This window comes from Calliphora vicina, chromosome X (assembly GCF_958450345.1).
Source record: "Calliphora vicina chromosome X, idCalVici1.1, whole genome shotgun sequence".
NCBI lineage: Eukaryota > Metazoa > Arthropoda > Insecta > Diptera > Calliphoridae > Calliphora > Calliphora vicina.
In genome coordinates this window covers 35001-50000 of record NC_088785.1, presented here as the reverse complement: position 1 = coordinate 50000, position 15000 = coordinate 35001, and the positions used below count along the sequence as shown (strand labels likewise).

General features: G+C 35.7%; 2 non-coding genes and 1 pseudogene across 2 annotated transcripts; all 3 read right to left on the bottom strand.

Moving 5' to 3' along the window:
- Positions 1 to 6703, bottom strand: part of LOC135962931 (large subunit ribosomal RNA) — a 9568-nt pseudogene extending 2865 nt beyond the window's left edge.
- Positions 6704 to 7033: 330 nt separating this feature from the next.
- On the bottom strand, positions 7034 to 7213 carry LOC135962977 (5.8S ribosomal RNA). The gene has a single exon (XR_010576788.1). It is a non-coding gene; the product is annotated as a 5.8S ribosomal RNA (ribosomal RNA).
- A 625-nt stretch (positions 7214 to 7838) lies between these two features.
- On the bottom strand, positions 7839 to 9825 carry LOC135962994 (small subunit ribosomal RNA). The gene has a single exon (XR_010576804.1). It is a non-coding gene; the product is annotated as a small subunit ribosomal RNA (ribosomal RNA).
- Between the last annotated feature and the right edge of the window lie 5175 nt (positions 9826 to 15000).

Here is a 15000-nt window from a genome sequence, read left to right as displayed (position 1 = left end):
CTGATACAACTTGCAACGACAGTCAGCTTTTCTCGAACCACAGAGAGATGAGCGAAGAAGCTCATTCTCTCACCCATCGTAATTCCCAGATACTTGACCTGGGTCACGTATCTGAGAAAAACGTCACCAGATCGAACTGACGGGGAACGAGCCCGCGATAAGATGCCTTTCAGCATCATCATCACGGTTTTCTCCCTCGACACTTCAACACCGACACTGTTCCCCCACTCATTGACCTCACGCATGGCCTGCTCACCTCTTCTCTCCAGCTCAGCACGAGACTGACCTTCGATTAAGATGAGCAAGTCATCCGCGTACGCACAGAGTCGGCAAGACGCCGCCAGAGACCTCAACAAGGGATCCATCATTAGGTTCCAAATAAATGGACCACAGATAGACCCCTGAGGGCAGCCCCTGGCAACATCCCTGCAAACAGTATCGTTGGCGCCTACCACAAAAGCTTTCCTGCCGCTGAAGTAACTACTCCATAGGGAGAGCTCTCGACAGCCAACTAAACGCAGCCTATCAAGAACCTCTCTCCAAGAGAGATAATCAAACGCACCCTTAAAATCAACAAATATGCCAAGGACATATTTGCTTGCAGAGTTTACAACGCTAGACTTGACATGGTGCCACGCGTCCTCAACAGATTTCCCCTCTTTAAATCCGAACTGAAACTCAGAAGCCACCTCATTGTAGGACTCCCTCAGTCTATATACCATCATCCTTTCCAGCACTTTTCCAAGTACCGGAAGGAGGCTGATACCCCGATATGAGCGTGGATCACTCCTCACTTTATCGGGCGACTTCAGGAGCACCACAACTTTAGCCTGCTTCCAAGCCTCAGGGAAATAGCCCTCACTGATACACCTCCCAAAGACTGACTCCAGATATTCCGGTATGGCCTTCCAGATGCTTTTACACATCTCTCCAGTCATACCATCAATACCCGGAGATTTCCTACTTTTGACTCGGTATATGCTATCATCAACTTCCATTCTCTCCAGTGGCGGAGGACTAATCATCTCCCCATAGGGAAGATGATCAGCCGATTCCGCCCCCGGAAAGAAAGTCTCAAGCAAGGCGTCCGTGCACTGTCTCCACGTCAGCAACGTTGTGTTACCAACCCGAAGACCCGACAAGTCCGCCTGTTGCCGTCTACCCCTAAGGATACGGTAAACCTTACCCCAGGGGTCATCCCTGTTGTCCTGTACGAAAGTACGCCACTCGTCCTCCTTCACACTCACGATTCTGTCCTTGTAGACTCTCAAGGCAGCCAGATAGTCAGCTTTTCGCTGCACCAGATCTTCTGCATTAGAGCGCCTTCCCCTCTGGAATCGCTTCCTGAGACGACGAACGCTCCTCCGCATCAGATCCAACTCGCGAGTCCACCACCTGACCCCTCCCTGACGAGTCTTGCGACAACGACCAAGGAGAGTATCATTAGTGGTACACATCCACCGATCTATCAGGCTGACTTGACTGTCAATAGTAAGTGCCCTAAAGTCGTCAATTGGAACATCCAACGCTGCCCACCGAAATGCGTCAGCATAGTTATCCCAATTGACGTCGCGTAGTTTCCACTTGCGTGGTAGGTACGTCCCGTCCGTTGCCCGTTGGTGGGAGACCACAATCTCAATGAGACTATGATCACTCACACCAAAGTCATCCCTAATCTTCCAGCTAAAACGGTATTCTGTCATTGCCCCCACATTGGCTAACGTCACGTCAATGTCACTACATCCTCTTGGACCATCAAAAGTGTACATCTCACTAGGCTCATTGAGGACAATGAGCCGCTTTGTGACCAGCCATTCACTAAGCATGACACCTCGCAAGTAGTTCTGATGAGCAGAAGTATTCCCGCCCATCTTAGAGAACCACATGCGAGAGCATGCATTTGCGTCTAAACCAAGGATTATAGGTGAACTACTATCCAGTAGTAGTACCGAATCCATGTACCCTAAATAGGGTTCAAGAGGCCCCCCAAACCTACAGTAGATGCTTGTCAGTAGCATTCTACCAAAACCGCCCTCTACGCTAACGCAGACTCCCCAATCACTCCTACTCATAACCGTACAGTTAATGTAACTGTCCTTAATTATAATAGCGGCGTTGCCCCCCAAGTCCGTAAACGCTCGCATACCCCCCGGCAAACCCCTGATGTGACCATCCGTGACATACGGCTCCTGCACGAGTGCAAAAGTCGCATTCAGGTTGTACATCGCTTGACCTAGTTCGCAAATCACCGAATATGCCCGCTGGCAGTTAAGCTGCAAGATTTTCAAATCTGTACCCTCCATATTAATGGCGTGCGTTCGCCTTGGCAACAATGGCGCTGTATACCGGGCAGGCTGCAGACATCATCAGATGCCCAGCCGGAAGCCCCTTAAAGGCACAGTTCCTGCATCTCACCTCATTCTGGCAGCGTGAGGCTAAGTGGCCGGCCGTGCCACATAAGCGACAGACATCAGTCTTCATCCTGCAGTCCCGTACCATGTGGTCGAAACCCAGGCATCTAAAGCAGCTGGGGACTGCGTCGTGTCGTCGTACCGTAAATGAGAACCATTTCACGTAGCACCTTCCGATATCAAGCAATTGCTGCAAAGTATCAGCATTGCCCTCAAGTACGACGTTTACCGGGCTGCCATTAGGCTTCCAAGGGCCAGTCACCAGACGAACGCTCCGTTTAAAGACTTCCTCGGACATCACCTGCTTCAGATTCATCTCGTACAGCTCCGTCATAAATTCATCCGGGGTAATCTCCGGATGAACTCGCTGCACGACGATCCTTGGCCCGAGCTTGTCTCTCACCGACACCTCCAACCCTACCTCACCAAACTTAGTATTCTTCGCTACCTTCTCCCTTTCCGCTACCGACGGGGTCCGAATGACCGCTCCGCCATCTCGCATAGGCCGCAGCTCGTGAACCCGAACACCCAACGTGGGGCCGACCTCCTGCTCGACCTTCCTCATTACTTCCTTAGAGGTTGCACCGCCCTTACCACGAACAACAACCGACCAGGTCTCCACTGGCTTCGGTACCGCCGGAAGAACAGCCGCAGAATTAGCAGCCACAGCTACGGGTGCCCGGGCAGAATGCCGGGGAACAGGCAACATTGGCGGCGGCATCTGGGTTGTCCCGACAGCATCCAATCGTCCTCTAAGCCGCTCATTATCTAGCATGAGACGCATAAGAAGCTCCTCATATCTCGATGATACTTCGATTACCTTCTTGGCCAGCACCACATCAACACCTGGCTCCAGTATGACCTGCGTAAGGTCCCTGGTGACCTCCTTAAGCTCCCCCACATAATCAGAAGAGGCAGTGGTAGCCCTCTTCTTCCTCCTCGACCTGTTGGTGGTGTTGTCTTCAGCAGACCCCATCACTTCATCAGCAGCAGAAGGAGCAACATATACAGCTGAAACAGCAGTAGCAGCACGCTTCGACTTGGGAGACCCCGGTTTAAACCGTTTGCTCCCAGAGTCCTCCACCTCCACCTCCGTACCCGAAACCTCACTCTCAGAATGCCGCACTTTAGGTACGGCAACTGGGGGCACAAACATCACGTCGTCAGTGGCGGTATCCGACGCGTCACCCCTAGGCTTCGCCTTCTCGCCTTTCCTCTTACCAGCCGGAGGCATGGTATGAAACTAGAAAAACCACACGTATGGCACCACCAAAACAGCCGCCGGAGTTTGGCCTTGAGACACCTTGTCAGCGGAGTCTCAACTTTTGGCAGCGGAGTCTCAACTTTTCTATTACACACACACACACTATGTATAATAATACACACGTTTGATTCTTCGTCAACCGATTTTTAATCTGCCTATATCTTAGGCATCCGCCAACCGATTCACAAAATATCACTTTCTCCCGAATCTACTGAGTCCAAGCTTTAAAATCCACTATCGCTCTTTTTAATATTCGCACTATAACACTTTAAATTTACGTACCGAAAATCCGCTTATAAAAACACGTCTGATCAGCTCAACGTAAAACGCACGAGTAGATAGGGACAGTAGGAATCTCGTTAATCCATTCATGCGCGTCACTAATTAGATGACGAGGCATTTGGCTACCTTAAGAGAGTCATAGTTACTCCCGCCGTTTACCCGCGCTTACTTGAATTTCTTCACTTTGACATTCAGAGCACTGGGCAGAAATCACATTGTGTCAACACCCGCTAGGGCCATCACAATGCTTTGTTTTAATTAGACAGTCGGATTCCCCAAGTCCGTGCCAGTTCTGAATTGATTGTTAATTGATAGTCGTTATAATTTAAAAGGAATATATCTTGCGATAATTCCCTAAAAATTTTAGCAAGAAAGTTCCACAATTGGCTACGTAACTACTATCCGGGGAACAAGATCCGAGAATCTCTATTTACCCAGAACGAGTACATAAACCATGTTATTGCTTCCCAATCAAGCCCGACTATCTCAATCTTCAGAGCCAATCCTTATCCCGAAGTTACGGATCTAATTTGCCGACTTCCCTTACCTACATTATTCTATCGACTAGAGACTCTTCACCTTGGAGACCAGCTGCGGATATTGGTACGGCCTGTTGAGAAGTTTGCGTGACCCCACCATAAATTTTCAAGGTCCGAGGAGAAAATATCGACACAACAGTAAATGTCATGCTCTTCTAGTCCATCTACCATATCTCTCTTCGAAAGACTTCCATGGTAGTACGACTATAAAACAGAAAAGAAAACTCTTCCGATACCTCTCGACGGCTTCTTTATGGTCGTTCCTGTTGCCAGGATGAGCACAAGGCCCATATTTAATAACAAACGGATACTCAACAGGTTACGGAATTGGAACCGTATTCCCTTTCGTTCAAAATTATTCAAGTGTTTAATTACTAAGCAATTTTACTTCCTTTTCATTATAACTTGAAAATTTTCGGCTTTCGCCTTAAACTTAGGACCGACTAACTCGTGATCAACCACTGTTCACACGAAACCCTTCTCCACTTCAGTCCTCCAAGGTCTCATTCGATTATTTGCTACTACCACCAAGATCTGTACCAATGGCAGCTCCATGCAGGCTTACGCCAAACACTTCTATGCTCACCATTGTACCCTCCTACTCACTAAAGTTTCAAAGTTTATAATCCAACCGAAATTGAACATAAACCATTTACTTTAGCGGTAATGTATAGGTATACAACTTAAGCGCCATCCATTTTAAGGGCTAGTTGCTTCGGCAGGTGAGTTGTTACACACTCCTTAGCGGATTACGACTTCCATGTCCACCGTCCTGCTGTTTTAAGCAACCAACGCCTTTCATGGTATCTGCATGAGTTGTTAATTTGGGCACCGTAACATTACGTTTGGTTCATCCCACAGCGCCAGTTCTGCTTACCAAAAGTGGCCCACTGGGCACATTATATCACAACCACTACCTTCATACCAAGAAAGGTGAGGTTCTTACCCATTTAAAGTTTGAGAATAGGTTAAGATCGTTTCGACCCTAAGGCCTCTAATCATTCGCTTTACCAGATAAGATTATTTTACATAATTTTTAAATGCACCAGCTATCCTGAGGGAAACTTCGGAGGGAACCAGCTACTAGATGGTTCGATTGGTCTTTCGCCCCTATACTCAATTCTGACAATCGATTTGCACGTCAGAACTGTTTCGGTCTTCCATCAGGGTTTCCCCTGACTTCAACCTGATCAAGTATAGTTCACCATCTTTCGGGTCACAGCATATATGCTCAAGGTACGCTCTAGTTAGAGGTATAAATAATATAAATACTATTATACATAACTGTATAGAACGCCCCGGGATTGAATTAATAGACTATAAATAGGCTAAAAACTAATCCCATTAAATTAAGTTATGTTAATTACGCTATTAGGTTTTTATTCCCAATAACTTGCAAATATGTTAGACTCCTTGGTCCGTGTTTCAAGACGGGTCCCGAAGGTATCCTGAATCTTTCGCATTGTTAATCATATAAGTGCATATAATAAACATAAAGATCAATGATCAATATGCTATTATAAAATATAAATATTTAAGCACTATATATAATAAATCTATCAACACTTTATCAAATCAAAAGCATTTATTCGATATTAAAATGCAAGCAAAATAATTTGAATAAACTTAAGCAAATGATCTTATGATAAATATATTTATGTTAATAGATTACAATGTCCTTTATAGAAAAAATGCACACCATTATTATAATATTATAAATATTAAAATCATAAAGATGAATTTTCCATAACGGATATTCAGGTTCATCGGGCTTAACCTCTAAGCAGTTTCACGTACTATTTAACTCTCTATTCAGAGTTCTTTTCAACTTTCCCTCACGGTACTTGTTTACTATCGGTCTCATGGTTATATTTAGTTTTAGATGGAGTTTACCACCCACTTAGTGCTGCACTATCAAGCAACACGACTCTTTGGAAATGCCATCTAGTAATCATTAACGTTATACGGGCCTGGCACCCTCTTTGGGTAAATGGTCTCATTTAAGAAGGACTTAAATCGTTAATTTCTCATACTAGAAATTTGACATTCCATACACTGCATCTCACATTTGCCATAAAGACAAAGTGACTTAGTGCTGAACTATTTTCTTTTCGCTCGCCGCTACTAAGAAAATCCTTGTTAGTTTCTTTTCCTCCCCTCATTAATATGCTTAAATTCAGGGGGTAATCCCATATGAGTTGAGGTTGTAATAAAAAAATTTTTTAAATCATAAAATATCAAAACCACAAATAGAAATCATTTCTTTTATTTTCTGTTTAAATAAAAAATTCTTTTTAATAGAGAGGCAATCCTAGTTTCATAAAAAAATATTTTATGCTAGACCTTCCTCAATAAAAAAATGAATATAAAATATATAATATTAAATACTCTGATTTTATTCGTTAGAGGTTTTGTATCTTTAACTTTTAGTATTATGAATATAGTAGAATATCCAGTAATACAACATGTGCTTTTAAAAAATTTTACATATTAAATATATAAAAGATTTTTAAAGCAACTTATTTAGCATAGTCTTACAACCCTCAACCATATGTAGTCCAAGCAGCACTCTAATTATAAATTAAAGTACCTTACAGCATGGACTGCGATATGCGTTCAAAATGTCGATGTTCATGTGTCCTGCAGTTCACACGATGACGCACAGTTTGCTGCGTTCTTCATCGACCCATGAGCCAAGTGATCCACCGCTTAGAGTGATATATTTATTTTTGTTTAAATAGCAATTCATAAATTTGTTTATTGAAAGAAATCAAAAATACACCAAACCAAATTGGCATATATCAATTCCTTCAATAATATTTTTTTTAATTTTAAAACATACCACAAAGTTTGTTGCGAATATCTTAGTTCTTTTAGAAAGAACAATTTTTTTTAACTTGTATACAAGTACAACTATAATTGTGAGTTTAATTTTTATGCAATGTATGGATATACAATAAATTGTATTGCCAGTACACTAAAATGAATATATTATATATATTTCAAATATTCCCATCCAATGTATGATTTAAGTTCATAAATCAGTACATCTTTTTTTAATAAAAGAGAATAAAAGAAAATATATTATATATATATATATAATTTCCAACGACTTTTTTTATAATATTATTAAATATAATATTATTTTATTATTAAAGAGTTTTTCTTTCAATAACACTTTTAGTGTTTTTCTCTTTTTTTTTTATAAAAAAAAAATATTTAAATATTTTTAATTTTATTTTTATTAGCCTTTTTTTTTAAAGGGCATTATGTTTTTTTTTTTATTAATATTTTTTATATATAAATATATAAAAAAATTTTTTTTATCGGTTAGGAACACATTAATGATCCTTCCGCAGGTTCACCTACGGAAACCTTGTTACGACTTTTACTTCCTCTAAATAATCAAGTTCGGTCAACTTTTGCGAAACAACCGTAACACACAAGGCGTTACAGTGATCACGTCCGGAGACCTCACTAAATAATTCAATCGGTAGTAGCGACGGGCGGTGTGTACAAAGGGCAGGGACGTAATCAATGCGAGTTAATGACTCACACTTACTGGGAATTCCAAGTTCATGTGAACAGTTTCAGTTCACAATCCCAAGCATGAAAGTGGTTCAGCGGTTTACCCGGACCTCTCGGTCTAGGAAATACACGTTGATACTTTCATTGTAGCGCGCGTGCAGCCCAGGACATCTAAGGGCATCACAGACCTGTTATTGCTCAATCTCATTATTGCTAGACGCAATTTGTCCATTTAAGAAGCTAGTGTCCTTATAATGGGACAAACCAACAGGTACGGCTCCACTTTCATAAACACATTCAAACACTCACACATTTTACTGCACTCATGAATGAAGGCTACAAAAGCTTCAAACACCATAATCCTGAAAGCATCTATTTAATATATTTGAGTCTCGTTCGTTATCGGAATTAACCAGACAAATCACTCCACGAACTAAGAACGGCCATGCACCACCACCCATAGATTCGAGAAAGAGCTATCAATCTGTCTTACACACTTATGTTCGGACCTGGTAAGTTTTCCCGTGTTGAGTCAAATTAAGCCGCAGGCTCCACTCCTGGTGGTGCCCTTCCGTCAATTCCTTTAAGTTTCAGCTTTGCAACCATACTTCCCCCGGAGCCCAAAAGCTTTGGTTTCCCGGGAAGCGACTGAGAGAGCCATGATAGTAGCTACACCCAATTGCTAGCTGGCATCGTTTATGGTTAGAACTAGGGCGGTATCTGATCGCCTTCGAACCTCTAACTTTCGTTCTTGATTAATGAAAACATCTTTGGCAAATGCTTTCGCTTAAGTTAGTCTTACGACGGTCCAAGAATTTCACCTCTCGCGTCGTAATACTAATGCCCCCAAACTGCTTCTATTAATCATTACCTCTTGATCTAAAAACCAATGAAAGTAGAACAGAGGTCTTATTTCATTATTCCATGCACAAAATATTCAGGCATTTGGAGCCTGCTTTAAGCACTCTAATTTGTTCAAAGTAATTGTACCGGCCCACAACAACACTCGATGAAGAGCACTGAAGCAGGTTTAAATAGGAGGAATATGCACAAATACAAGTATTTAATACATATAAGAACTCCACCGGTAATACGCTTACATACATAAGGTACAGTACAAACTACAATTATAGTTGTACTACCCGTATGAAGCACAAGTTCAACTACGAACGTTTTAACCGCAACAACTTTAATATACGCTATTGGAGCTGGAGTTACCGCGGCTGCTGGCACCAGACTTGCCCTCCAATAGGTCCTTGTTAAAGGATTTAAAGTGTACTCATTCCAATTACAGGGCCTCTAATATGAGTCCTGTATTGTTATTTTTCGTCACTACCTCCCCGAGCTGGGAGTGGGTAATTTACGCGCCTGCTGCCTTCCTTAGATGTGGTAGCCGTTTCTCAGGCTCCCTCTCCGGAATCGAACCCTGATTCCCCGTTACCCGTTGCAACCATGGTAGTCCTAGATACTACCATCAAAAGTTGATAGGGCAGACATTTGAAAGATCTGTCGTCGGTACAAGACCATACGATCAGCAAGTTATCTAGAGTTCAACCATAATAACGATCTTGCGATCGCTTGGTTTTAGCCTAATAAAAGCATACGTCCCAAAGGTCCGTATTTATATTGCATGTATTAGCTCTAGAATTACCACAGTTATCCAAGTAACTGTTAACGATCTAAGGAACCATAACTGATATAATGAGCCTTTTGCGGTTTCACTTTTAATTCGTGTGTACTTAGACATGCATGGCTTAATCTTTGAGACAAGCATATAACTACTGGCAGGATCAACCAGAATAATGTTTTATTTATATTATTTGTTTTCAATTGGTTTTAGTTGAAAAGAAATTTAACGAAAATCAGCTTTTTATCGCGTCATATTCGTCATTCCAAATTCACTGTTCTTGATTTTTAAACAATATATTGTTCTATTATCATTTATTTCACATTGCATCATATAATATTTTTCAATATATATGATATTTTTTGATATGCAATTAAGAATTACATTTCATTCATATTTCATTTTTACATTTTATACATTTTTGAAAAACACCAAAAAATCTTCACCAAAAAAATCTTATATAAAAAAAACTAAGAAAATACTTATTTTTCTTTATTCGATTTTAACAAAATAAATTTACCAATGCAAATATTGAAATCCCCAAGAATATAAAAAAATTCTTGTTCTAGAGACCAAAGCATCATAAATAATTTTAGCACATTGAATAAAAATTAATTTTAATATTTCAATAAAGAAAAATTAAAATTATAAAAAAAAAATAAAATAAATAATTTTACACTAACGAATAACTATACAGTTCAATCAACAAACTAAAAAAATTTGTCGACAAACTTAAATAGATTCATCGTTAGCGGCAAATAAACTAAAAAAAGTTTTCATTGCTCTCCCCACACACAAAATACTATACCACATATATTCAACGCAAATAATAAAATAGATATTTAAAAACCTCAATACACAATATAAAAAAAAAACAAGCAAATAGTTCCAACATTCACGTTGTAACATTCTTGCACAATATCATCATTCGCATTCGATTTTCATTCTTAAATCAATTTTAACACACCGTATATTAGTATTTTTGATGTTTTGTGTGAATATTTAGTATCTCTGCATTTTATGTCAAGAGTATATAGAGATAGTTACATACAACTTCCCCGCCAATTTCGTTTTCCGAAACTTTAAAATTGTATATCTTGAGTTCTAAGCAACTTTTTTGAAATTTTCTTTTTGATTATGAATCGTACGAATTATTACTAATTTTTGGATAAAAAAAATTTTTAAATTTTCTAAAATTGTAGATTTTTTTTTTTTGAAATTTCAAAATTTCAAAATTTCTATTTCCCTAACTTACAAAAGTAAGAAAAATTAAAATAAAATTTTATCGATTTTGATAATTTTTTTAAGAAATTTCATACAATATGAACTAATATCAACATCTAAATAGATTTTCTTTTCAAATTGTTCAATATTTCAAAATAAAAAATTTTCGATTTTTTCAAAAATTTTATTATTTTATGAAATATTTCCTTAAATTGTAAAAATTTGTATGAAAAATATACTTTTCTTTATTATTTTTGGGATTTTGTATGAAAATCATTATAGATTTTAGTCCACATTTTTTTCAATTTATAACATTTAACTAATAAATAGTATTATTTTCACAAATTTAACAAATTTGTATAAAAATTTAACTTTTCTTTATTATTTTTGGTACTATTATAAAGGAAAATCATTATAGATTTTATTAAATCCACAATACATTTTATATTTTGTTTTGTTTTGTGTAGTAGTATTGTTATTATTAGTAGAGGAGTAAAACTAAATAATTTTAATACATACATCCATCCATCTATACATTCATCTCATTAGCAAACAACATTTTTGTGTATAAGTAATAGAGTAGAGTAGAGTAAAACTAAATAATTTTAATACATCTATCATCAGCAAACAAGGGACAGTATAATTTTCCTAGGGACAGTAGGAAACTCGTTAATCCATTCATATGTGTCACTAATTAGATGACGAGAACTTTGTCTACCTAATGACGTTAATATTTAATTCCGCCGTTCAACCGCGCTTACAGTATCACATTTTTGTGTAAGCATTAGAGTAAAACTACTCTATCGTTATTTTTATCGCTTAATAATGATGTGTGAGCCAATATTTTTTCTTTTTTCACAATGATGTGGCGATGAGAGCCAACATTTTTTTTAAATAAATTTTTCTACTTTGAAATTAGAATGAAACTACTCAGTATTTTTCTTTTTTTTACTTCATAATGATAGGATGAGCCAATATTTTATTATTTTCTTCACAATAATGTGATGAGCCAATATTTTATTAAATTTTTTCATAATGATGTGGTGATGAGAGTCAACATTTTTTTTTTAAATATAGGGACAGTAGGAATCTCGTTAATCCATTCATATGCATCACTAATTCGATGATGAGGACTTTGTCTAACTTAAGACCTTAATATTTAATGCCGCCGTTCAACAGCGCTTACTGAAATTTCTTCACATTGACAACATTCAGAGCACTGGACAGAATCAAATTTTTGTCAGCATTAGAGTAAAACTACTTTGTATTTTTTCATTGTCGCTTAATAATGACATAGCGGAGCCATCATTTTTTTTTTTTGTAATAAATTTTAGAGTAAAACTACTTTGTATTTTTTCATTATCGCTTAATAATGATGAACTGAGCCATCATTTTTTTTTTTTTGTAATAAATTTTAGAGTAAAACTACTTTGTATTTTTTCATTATCGCTTAATAATGATGAACTGAGCCATCATTTTTTTTTTTTGTAATAAATTTTTTCATCTCATCAACCACGCTTACTCGAATTTCTTCACATTGACATTCAGAGCACTTGGCAGAATGAAATTTTTCAAAACATTGTTAAGAAAAATATTTATTATTTAGTTAATTTCTTTTCACACATTCAATTTTCAAAATATTCTTATTTATTATTTGTATAATAAAGAATCTAGTGTTTAATCCATTCAATATCAAAACATCATGAGCTGCTTACTCGATTTTGTTAACATTAGAGTAAAACTAGTTAAACCATTCATATTCATCATCACTATTTGTATGACGAGGTATTTGGCTACCTTATGATCTTAATATTTGCTACAGCCGTTTAAAAAACAAATAATGGCTCAGTACCTCATTATTAAGCGACAATGAAAAAATTCAAAGTAGTTTTACTCTAAAATTTATTTATGGGCAGAATGAAATTTTTCAAAACATTGTTAAGAAAAATATTTTTATTATTTAGTTAATTTCTTTTCACACATTCAATTTTCAAAATATTCTTATTTATTATTTGTATAATAAAGAATCTAGTGTTTAATCCATTCAATATCAAAACATCATGAGCTGCTTACTCGATTTTGTTAACATTAGAGTAAAACTAGTTAAACCATTCATATTCATCATCACTATTTGTATGATGACGAGGTATTTGGCTACCTTATGATCTTAATATTTAATACAGCCGTTTAAACGCGCTTACTCGAATTTCTTCACATTGACATTCAGAGCACTTGGCAGAATGAAATTTTTCAAAACATTGTTAAGAAAAATATTTATTATTTAGTTAATTTCTTTTCACACATTCAATTTTCAAAATATTCTCATTTATTATTTGTATAATAAATAATCTAGTGTTTAATCCATTCAATATCAAAACATCATGAGCTGCTTACTCGATTTTGTTAAAATTAGAGTAAAACTAGTTAAACCATTCATATTCATCATCACTATTTGTATGACGAGGTATTTGGCTACCTCCTTATGATCTTAATATTTAATACAGCCGTTTAAACGCGCTTACTCGAATTTCTTCACATTGACATTCAGAGCACTTGGCAGAATGAAATTTTTCAAAACATTGTTAAGAAAAATATTTTTATTATTTAGTTAATTTCTTTTCACACATTCAATTTTCAAAATATTCTTATTTATTATTTGTATAATAAAGAATCTAGAGTTTAATCCATTCAATATCAAAACATCACGAGCAGCTTACTCGATTTTGTTAACATAGAGTAAAACTAGTTAATCCATTCATATTCATCACTATTTGTATGACGAGGTAGTATTTGGCTACCTCTCTCTTATGATCTTAATATTTAATACAGCCGTTTAAACGCGCTTACTCGAATTTCTTCACATTGACATTCAGAGCACTGGGCAGAATAAAATTTTTCAAAACATTGTTAAGAAAAATATTTTTATTATTTAGTTAATTTCTTTTCACACATTCAATTTTCAAAATATTCTTATTTATTATTTGTATAATTATAAAGAATCTAGAGTTTAATCCATTCAATATCAAAACATCATGAGTTGCTTACTCGATTTTGTTAACTTTAGAGTAAAACTACTCTGTCTATAAAAAAATAAACAGATTTGAAAAAGTCTTTTATTATTTTTTTTATGAGACCGAAAACACATATAAATAAATAAATGATATGCAATCACATGATGAGAGATTCGAAAAAATCTTTTATTTTCTTATATATTATATATAATGGTTAATATTATTATTCACTTTATAATATATATTATATATATATTTATTTATTAATGCCCGCGCTTTATTATATATTTACTATATATAAACATTTCATGTATATTTATATATTAATAAACAACATAATAATACATGAAAGGACTTATTATTCTTTTGATTATTATATACATTTTTATATATAATAAATATAATATTTTATTTAATATTATATATATATAATATAACAACATCTATTTAATATTTTCATTTATATGATGCTTTTTCTATTATTATATTTATTATATCTCCAACCCACCACCACCACCACCATCATTGTTATAATATAATAAATATAATATTACTTTTTTCTTTAATTATTATATATAATTAATTTAAAACTATATTAATAATATAAAACCATTATATAATCTTTTCATGTATAATGCGCGCCTTTTATTTTATTATATTTACTATATAAATAATAAATATAATACTACTTCTTCTTTTCTTGATTATTATATTATAATAATAATGTTTTATTTAATACTATATAAATAACATATATAATATTTGTATGTATAATGTTTTTTTCTTATTACATTTACTATATATATATATTAAAACATATATATAATAAATATAAGTAAACGACTTGACTTCTTGATAGGGAGAAGAGCCGATAATAATGATATTAATAAATAAAATGCTTTTATTTAAAAATAATACAAAAAAAAAAAAAAAAAATTCAATTAATGAAATTTATGATATTTAGAGATTACACATACAACTTTTATGTATTATATATATTTTTTATAATATTATTATTATGATATATATAATTTAATGAATGTGTAAAAGAGCGATATAGTAGAACCGTATTGTAAAATACAGAACATAACACACATATCACAACACAACACAT